The 9,972-nt window shown below is 49.5% G+C and overlaps 1 pseudogene; it reads left to right on the forward strand.

The window, feature by feature from the left end:
* The first annotated feature begins 6,359 nt into the window (after nt 1-6,359).
* LOC125113243 (protocadherin-8-like) lies at nt 6,360-8,078 on the forward strand (annotated as a pseudogene).
* Nucleotides 8,079-9,972: the final 1,894 nt, after the last annotated feature.

Below are 9,972 nucleotides of genomic sequence, written 5' to 3' on the forward strand. Positions count from 1 at the left end.
TTGTAATGGCCACACCTGTTCCCCGGCTAGGGGTCCAAGAGGAGCTGCAGCTGCTGGCTTACGCTACAGCCACAGCAACTTGGATCTGAGCAGCATCTTTGACCTACACTGCAGCTTGTGGCAATGCCAGATCCTTAACCCACTGAGCAGGGCTAGGGATTGAACCAGCATCCTCGCAGAGACAAGGATGGGTCCTCAACCGGCTGAGCCACTACGGGAACTCTGACTTTTTTTTACTTAATAATGGCCCTAACGTGCCAGAGTAGGGATGTTAGCAAATAGAATATGTGAAAAAGAAGCCACAAAAGGCTTCCTTTAAGTGAAAAGATGAAGGTTGTGCCACTTAATAAGGAAAGAAAGAAGTTGTAGGCTGAGGGTGCTAAGAGCTAAGGTATGAATGAATTTTCTATCCATGGGGTTGTGTAGAAGGAAAAAGAGATCTGAGCCAGTTGTACTGTTTCATCTCAAACTGCAAAAGCTATGGCCACAGTGACTGAGAAGGGTTTAGTTAAGACAGAAGAAGCATTAAATTTATACAATAAGATACTTTGAGAGAGAGGGAGAAGTGACTGAGCGAGACCACACTCATATAACTTTCATTACAGTCTATTGTTATAATAATTCTATTTTTTTTTGGTCTTTTTAGGGCTGCATCCATAGCATACAGAAGTTCCCAGGGTAGGGGTCGAATCAGAACTGCAGCTGCTGGCCTACACCACAGCCACAGCAACATCTGAGCCACATCTGTGACCTACAGCACAGCTCATGGCAACTCTGGATCCTTAACCCACTGAGCGAGGTGAGGGATCAAGCCTGTGTCTTCATGGATACCAGTTGGGTTCATTACCACTGAGCCACGACGGGAACTCCCTAATAGTTCTAATTTATTATTAGTTATTATTGTTAATCTTTTACTGTGTCTAATTTATAAATTAAATTTTATCAGATAGCTAGGTAGATAAATAGACGAAAAAACATAGCATATAGTTGGGTTCAGTACAATCTGTGGTTTCAGGCATCCACTGAGAGTCTTGGAACATATTCCTCTTTGATAAGGTGGGGGGAACAACTGTAATAAAATACATTCAATAACCCCTTTCACCAGCCACAAACTTCAATGCTTTCTCACTCCTGCCTTAAAAGGGTCTAAACTCTTTAATTTGGCATCGAGGGTCTCCTCATCCATTCTACTCACACAAGCTTGTCCTCAAGCCAACCAACTGGTTTCCTCAGTCCTCATAAAAACTCTGTGCCTACCTTTCTCCACAGCTTATAAACATCACTTCTGGGTTCTGCCCATCTCCAGTAGTTCTGGTTGACAGGTGATTTTACCCGTAAAGTCTGAGATCACTTCCTGTTTGCACTCCATACGCCTTTCTCCATGGCATTTGGCTCTGGGTCTTCTCTGAACATTGATGGGTTTTTGTTTGTTTGGTTTTTGTTTTCATGTTTAGGTATTCTCTTCCACAAGGCTGTGCGCTTTCTTGTGTCACCAATATGAAACTAAGCAGGACCAGGTGGGGCTCCTGGGCACAAAAGCCTTTCTCCCCCATTTCTTGCCTGTAGGGAATAGGCTTCCTTCAGCCTCCATGACCTTCCCTGAGCTCCAAAGGGCAGGTTCAAACAGCAGCTAATCAGAAAACGGGAGCAGATGCAGAGACCAGGGAGGAACAATCAAGCAAAAGTAGTGCAGCCTTGGGGCAGAGTTCTGGTTCCTCCTCAAGGAATATACATAACAATGTCTTCGAGCTCTTCTGCTGAACTAAAACTCCCAACAAATGAAAGCCAGAGAGGAGGACCACCAGAAAAAGTCCTGGGGCCACTAAACACCAGCTTTGAAGATGAATGAAAACTTGCATCTATCCTGATCCTTATCTGAGGTCCTACTTTCTTTTCTTTCTTTTTTTTTCCAGGGCTGCACCCATGGCATATAGAAGTTCCTACCCCACAGCCACAGCCACGCCAGATCCTTAACCTACTGAGCAAGGCCAGGGATCGAACCCTCAACCTCATGGGTCCTAGTTGGATTCATTTCCGCTGCACCATGATGGGAATTCCCTGAGGTCCTATTTCCTACTCCTAAACTATAAAACCACTTCCTATTCACTCCCAAAGAAAAGGCCCAGTCTTTAGGGCATTAGCCTGCTGTGGCCTCCTTTGCCTGGCAAAGCAAGAAGGCTATTTTTTTCTCTTTTCCCTAAAACTCTGTCTCGGCATTTCTTTTGGCACCAGTGGACGGAGGCCGAGTTTTGGCAACCAATGCATGATGTGCCGATAAAGGGTCCTGAAATGCTCTGATTAATGGTGGTCACAAATTTTAGCACAGAGTAGGAACTGAGAGGTCCAGGTAGGAGAAAGAGAGATGAAGAGAAAATAAGGCACAGATGAAAAGTGGCTTCTCCATCCACATTCTTTTATTCTTCTCTTGCTTTGCACCATTCTTCAGTGGAAGGTGATCTTCCTTCCTGTTTAGGGTGATAAGGACAAAGTATGGTCCTTGAACCGTAACCAAAGTTAGGTGCCAAAGTCAATTTCTCTGGCTCATTTGGAGTTTGAGGTATCCCTTAACCAAGAAGATAAAATATTTTCATTACCCCTTGATTAAATTTCCTTCTTACAGCTAATAAATTCAGCAGTTTAAAAACTAGTTTTATGCGGTATTTTACGACGACATAGTTTTGATAATATCCTTATTATGATAATGATCCTATGGGAAAAGTTATCCTAAGTGAAGATTATGTCACCTGCATCCTTGTTTTATGTTATGGGGCTTTGTGATTAGTGTCGATACTCAAGAGCAGTTCTCCGTGATTTTTCTCTAGGTCAAGGTACTAAAGCAGTTGCTAAATATCATTTGTTTCTGGGCTATGCCTGTAGACAGTATTTTGGCTGACTTCAGGGCTGAATTATGTTCCCTGAAATCATTTTACAAAAAGGACCAGCAATCTGCTGATAACTTTTCTTATAAATGACTGCAACAGTCAGGACCTCATAACAGGCTGATTATGCACTGGAGTAACAGGAATGGGAGATAATGCCCCTTCTTGTGAGGTTACTTAAACCAATTTGGGGGCTTATACTGCTGAAGAATGACTTCAGTTCTTGTTTTTTTTTTCAAGGTAGATTTTTTAAAAAGAAAAAAAAAAGCAGCTGTTAGGTTGATTTGTTTTCTTTCAGTCTTAATAGCTTCAATTTCTAGAACTTGCGCCTTGAAGACAGCAGCATTGCACTTGATAATATTTTGCTCGTTCGTCTCTAGAATGTTTGCTCAGTTGAGAAATGAAAATGGGTTTCAGTATAGTACATAGAGTGATTTGTTCCAAATGGCACAAAACCTGTTTCTGGGCCAGAGAAACATCAGTTGAAGGTTCTATAAAGGTTGGCACTTACTCTGAACCGTGGACACCATCATCTAGTCAAATAGTCACCTTAGGGACTTTCTAGTGGCTCCGGTTCCCCCTAAACATATGTTATTAGTTTTATGCAATAGGAAAGGGGGACATACGCAAAGGCGCAGGCAGGCACTATTCTGAATTTGGGACCATTTTTCTCCATAGTTATAGTGAACGTGACCTTAGTTTACCTACAGGGCGCTTTCGTGGGTAAAGGGACCCAATGGTGTGACTTGTTTGGCAAAAGAGAAAATCTTATGAAAATGCTTGGAATGCAACTCCTCTTTTACAGATTTGGTTTCCTAGTATTTAGGGAGAACGGTAGCACGTCCCATGCTTTTGTTTTAGGGAGCAAAGTTAACACGGTAGGGGATTCACCCCCATCTTCCCTCCCGCGATCCCCTTTAAAGCCGAACTGAGCCAGAGGACCCAATGACTCCCACAGGGATGAAAACTACATTTTATGGACGTAGAGTTTGGCACTAAGTTGGCAAATGGGAAAACAAGCCACCTAAAGCACATTTCTGCCACAAGCTTTTGTACCGAGACAGATCCTTTTTTTCTAACAGAGCCAACAGGATGGAACGTGAGAGCACCAGGGGCTCAAGGTTGTAAACACGGCTTCCTGATGACACCTCTCTAGGGGGACAGATCGTACAGTTTCTATATTATTCAGCCTGTCACTCAACTGGCACAAAACTGATTTTTGCCTCGGAAAATGTTCCTTTCTTGAAACTCCAGCTGTCCTTCCTTCAGAAAGCCGTCTTTCAATACGGTGATGGTTTGCTAGGAAACAAAGCTAATGCTAATAACGAATCACTGACAATACAGCACATTCTTTATCAGAGATGGTTTCCTTGCTGCCAAACAGCTGGGGGAGAAGTGGGGAAAATGCAATCAAGCCTTTAAGCATCATAGCTGGATGTTTTCAAACATTAAGTAGCCAGATGTTTAGCACGGTGGAGGTAATGCATATGATTGCCTGGCTTTTAAAATATTTTCTCTGGGTCTCTTGATGTGCAGTAGATAGAGTCGGGGACTATTCTTTATTTTCAGGATGCTGAGCGGGTTTTTCTGATCATGCATGGCAACAATAATGCTGACGACTGGCAAGAGGCAGGCACTGTGTGTGATGAGGGAGAGGAGGAAGGGCTGAGACTTGGACCGTGGTTAAATGGGTCCCTCTCCTGGCTAATGTGCATGGACACAGGTGCCTTTTAAAAGGCATTGGCTGACTCAGTTTTAGGTCTTCAGTTGAGGGGCATCTAGGAGTTCAGAAGCCAGGTAAAGGGATTCGATTCTCTTGTTTTCCCTGAGACCCAAAGGCTGAATAACCTGCTGCTTCCTTGGGATGCCCAGTGCTAGGAAAGCAAGCAAACTGTCTTTATACCATTGAGGATACTGGCTTACAAGGAATCTAGTCTCACTAAACTCAAGTGGAGTTGCTTCCTTCCTTAGATGAATGCCTCATTGGGCAAAATTAAGACATCGAAAGTAAACAAAATGAAGCTTTCTCTCTCTACAGGATCTCAGAGTTCCCGACCAGAATCAAGCCATGCTCCCTGCTGTACCTCTCTCTTGGTTACTGGTACTTATAATTAGAGTCATTGCCAAATGCTCCATGAAATTAAACCCCCTGGAAATTAATTATCTCATCCAAGGTGGCTGTTTCAGAACTGGGTTCACAGATCCTGGTGCTACAATAAGTGCGACTCCCTCTTAAGAGTGAAAGGAAAAAAAAAAAAAGTCATTAACTGACATGTCTCTGCAGGAATCAATAATATTTCAGATCATGGAGGAGCTGAGACTAGTCTGGGCATATCAATAACTCAGCCTGCTCACAGATTTTATTCAAGATGACTGGTTATAGAACCCTCTGCCTCGATGCCAACTCCATGGCATGGGTAATAACGTCATCATTAACACATGGGACTGTTTAGCATCTGGAACACGTCACCCATAAAGAGAACTTAACATAGGGCTATTTATTGTGATTTAGACAGATGGTTTCATGTGTCTTTAGCCTTCAGCCCATCAGGCCACCCGTGGTTTTCTCCAGCCAAGAGCTTTTTACAAATAATTGGGTCTGTAGCAATTTGCTAACAAGACCGACTGCAATATATTTCCCTATATCTTTTTCTTACCCTTAACTATCCCTTCCCGTGGATTGTGCTTGACAAGCCTCCCTGACTGACACTGGAGTCTTCACGAATAAGTAATTGCTGCCATAAAAGGAGACGGAGGGGCTGAAATTTCATCAGTAATGGTTTCCTTGCTTCGGAGAAGCTATTCGGAAATGATGACTTTTGGAAAACAGTGCTGCTCTGATTAGACAGTGCCTGACTCTGTTCGGAGAGGCTGTTCTCCCAGAATCTTTTAATACAAGGAATGATAATCCAATGCAGATGGATAAACCGTGGGTGGCAAGCGAAGCATAGATGTATTTGTTTCAAAATGGGAGCGCAGGAGCTCTATTGGGCCTCTGTTCCAGGACCTCTCTGTGCTCAGGAAGGAATAAAGCAGCTGCAGAGGCCCCGCTCTAATCTCAGAGTGAGAATTGGGCACACTAGCAAAGCAAGCAGGGTGCCTTTTTATAGTGGAAACGTCGGTAGGGACCTTAATGAACCCCCCACCCCCACCCCCGGCCCTGCCCTTGGCCACAGTCCCCTCTTTCAGCTCTTTTCTAAGGCAACAATGTGACCCAGAGGCTGGGAGATGGCAGACTGGCCCAGATGGATGCTTATTTGCTTGGTCTTCTCTCCGTAACCTCCCCAGTGGTATTTGGAAGAAACATGCCTGGGCCCGTGGCAGAGAAAAGCCATTACACAGCAGAGAGGGTTTAGTGATCAGAAGTATTCAAGAGGGCAAGTGGCTCGTGGCTATGCATTCAGGAGGCCTTGAGAAGGATGTAAGTCTGAGGGCAGAGATTCAGATAGTCCCCCCCTCCTCCCGCCTTGATGCACAAAAATGTCTCCCTGGAGGCTCAGATGTCCCGTTGACACTTTACACAGGGCTGCACTGGAGTCCCTGCTGCTTCTGCGGCCGCTACTGGTGTCAGGGTCTTTCACCGAAGCTGTCAATTTCCCTACTTATGAGGAAGAAGCCCCCTGGCACCATCATCGGTGTTCTGCCTGACCACGGTTCTGTTCTGTTTAATTCCCAGCACGAAATGCCAGGCTAGTTCCACCTGATGAAGTTCAGCAGTTCGCCGATTCCAGTGCACTGCGCGAGGGCAACGGGCAGCTGTGCAAACCGGCCTCGAAATGCATGCTGGCCTTGGACTTGGCCAGCTTCTCGCAGGAGCAGTTCCGGCTGGTGTGTCTGGAGGTGGAGGTGAAGGAGGTCAAGTTTCACACTCCGCGCTTCTGCCAGGCCCAGATCCTGGGTGTCTGAAGGCAAGGCTGTGGGCATGCGCATCCTCTTGGAGGTGCAGGTGGACGTGGGAGCCAGTGGGTTGCAGAGCGTGCGCCTGGCAGAGCCGCACAGCCCCTTCCGCTTGGAGCTGCAAACGCGCATGTACCGCTTCCAGTGTATCCACCTGGTGATGCTGCAGGAGCTGGGCCGCCTACAGCCTGGAGCTGGTGGCCCAGGACTTAGGCCTCATGCTGCGCTCCCCCACAGACGCCCTCAGCGTGCGCGTGCTGGATGCCAACAACCACTGTCCAGCCATCCCCGCAGGGCGCGGTGGCCGAGGTGGAGCTGATAGAGGACACGCCCATGGCCTCGCTACTTCTCGACTAGGACGCAGCGGACCCCGACGAGGGCCCCAACGGCGACGTGGGGTTCGCTTTTGGCGCCTGCACCCCAGTCGAGGGCGCTGCCTCTTTCGCTTCGACCTGCGCTCGGGCCGCCTCACTCTGGTTGGGCTTGTGGACTACGAGCACCAGAACACTTATGAAACTGGACGTCAAGGCGCAGGACCGCGGCCCCGGGCCCCGCTCCGCCACCTGCAAGGACATCGTGCGCATCCCATGACGTCAATGACTCAGGACATCGCCATCACACCGCTGGCCGCTCCAGGAGCGCCTGCTGCATGGCCCTTCCCTGCTGCCTCCGCTGCTTTTGTGGGGGCAGGAGGGCGGACGCGACCTCGTCCGCGGGACCCGGATCGCCAGAGGCCAGAGCCATCTCGCTGGTACCCGAGGGGGCGGCGCATGAGAGCCTGGTGGCGCTGGTCATCACATAGGAGAGGGACTCGGGCGCCATCGGGCAGGTGCGCTGTGCCCTCTCCGGTCACAAGCACTTCCACCTGCAACCGGCCTAAGCGGGCAGCTACCTGGTGGTGACCGACGCGTCCCTGGACCTAGAGCGCATCGCGGAATTCAACCTGACGCTGCTGGCCGAGGACTGTGGCGCGCCCCCGCTACTCCTTGTGCGGCCCTACTCCGAGCGCGTGAACGTCAACAACGACAATACGTCACTATTTCCGTGGCGTCGGTACGCGAGACCACCTACTAGGCCACGGTGGGTGCCAGGGACCCAGACCTGGGTCGCCTTGGCGAGGTCACCTACCCACAGCTGGAAGCCTACGAGGTTCGCGCGGTCTCGCTGGATCCCTCCCTGGGAAGCTGCTTGCACGTCGATGCTTTGACTTCCAGGAACTTTGGCTGTGGCTGGAGGCGCTGGGGAGCTGCTCTCCGCCGCTCCGGGGGCCGGGCCTTGGTGCGGCTGCATGCGGAGGACTAGAACGACCACGCGCCTCGGCGGGTGACCCCTCCATTCGTCAGTGGCTCAGCCCAGCTTCCTCTGCCCCGGGATGCGCCGCTGGTATAACTGCTGACCTGAGTGCAGGCAAGAGACCCTGACGAAAAGCCTTAACTCTGAGCGGACTTACATCCTCCTCCGCAGCGACGGCGGCCCCGGGGCGCTAGCGCTGCATCCAGCCACGGGTGAGCTGTCCTTGCAGCGCCACCTGTGCTCGCAGCCTGCCAGCCCGCTGACGGCAGTCGTCTTGGACTGGATCGAAGCCGGCGGGCCTTGTAGTGCACGGCCGCGTTGCTCCTCGTGCCCGCGGAGCCGGCGCCACCTGGCGGAGAAGTGGTGCTGGTGCCGCTGCTGCCGCCGCCGCCAAACCCCGGAGGGAAGGAACCCGCGCGAGGGAGCACAGCGCAGGGACCAGGTCGGCAGGTCGGGTTTGCGATCGGGGTTTTGGCCCCCGGCTGCGGACCTTAGCTGGTGGCCCTCGTCATCGTCACTTGCTCCTGTCCAGGCGAGGCTTGGACGTGGAGGAAGAAGCTCTGTGGCCACAGCCAGAGCGGGTGCCCCGCGAGCAGTGGTCAAGCTAGCCCAAGTCGCCGAGCATCAGGGGCTGACTCTGGGGTCTTCGACCTGAATTTCTTCGTGGTGGAGACACCGCCGCCTTCCATTTCCCCCAGAGGCCCAGGAGGGCGAGTCTGCAGAGAATTCCCACTCCGGGGACAGTGGGATGTCCTTACCTCGGAAGAGGAGCCCAGGTAGCGCACTCTCAGCTGCCTTAGTGTCCCCGTTAACCTTTGGTAGAGTCTCACTTTGGGACAATTGTGAAAACTCAGTGCCTAATCAGGTTTGGGATTTCACGTGGATAATTTTTCGGGACTTATGTGCTTTTTCTTTGAGAGGAAAAATTTTTCACAGGCGAGGGCAGCAGGCAGGCTGATGGCCCTGTGTTTCTGGGGGCCCCTGTCTGTTGCTGCTGTTTGGGCTCCTGGTAACTTCCTTGAAGGTCCAGCTTGACTCCCGCTCCGTCGGAGTTTAAATGCTGTCTCTCTGGAGCACGCCAGTTGAGGGATGCTGCCCCCCCCCCGTCGGTTCTGACATCGAAGGGTGAAATATTATTAACTGCTGCTCCCACCCCTCTTTTTAAACGGGGTTCGGTCTCATTCCCCCGTCTCCCCTTGGAGAGAGAATAAATCTGCTGTAAATTTAAGGTAATTGCAGCGTATTTATCCTTATCTCTGAGCCCTGAGTTTTATGCTTTGTCCACTTTTATAGGTAACAGGCTAAATCTTTCCTTTTCACTCACTTGCAGGACACTTTTTTTTTTTTTTTTGTCTTTTTGCCATTTCTTGGGCCACTCCCGTGGCTTATGGAGGTTCCTAGGCTAGGGGTCCAATCGGAGCTGTAGCCACGGGCCTACACCACAGCCACAGCAAAGAGGGATCTGAGCCATGTCTGCAACCTCCACCACAGCAGCTCATGGCAATGCTGGCTCCTTAACCCACTGAGAGAGGCCAGGGATCGAACCTGCAACCTCATGGTTCCTAGTCGGACTCGTTAACCACTGAGCCACGATGGGAACTCCATGCAGGACACTTTCAAATCCAGATGAATTTAGTGAGAGAAAGCGAAAAGGAGACAGTGAATTGATATTCTGATACCGGTAGAGAAGGCTTCAAGAAAGCATGTTTTCAAATGATTGCAGAGCAAGAGGGTAAGTTCATACCTGTGACTTTAAAGATTTTCCTCTCAAAGTCAGAATATTATATGCACAAATTAATAGGAAAAAAAACCCTAAAGGTGGCGTCTCTACTGTACATTCAGATGGAAGAATGCTGAGTGCTGCAGAATAGAGCTAATATCTCTGATCACTGACTTTTTAGTT

Source organism: Phacochoerus africanus, chromosome 13 (genome assembly GCF_016906955.1).
Source record: "Phacochoerus africanus isolate WHEZ1 chromosome 13, ROS_Pafr_v1, whole genome shotgun sequence".
Lineage (NCBI taxonomy): Eukaryota > Metazoa > Chordata > Mammalia > Artiodactyla > Suidae > Phacochoerus > Phacochoerus africanus.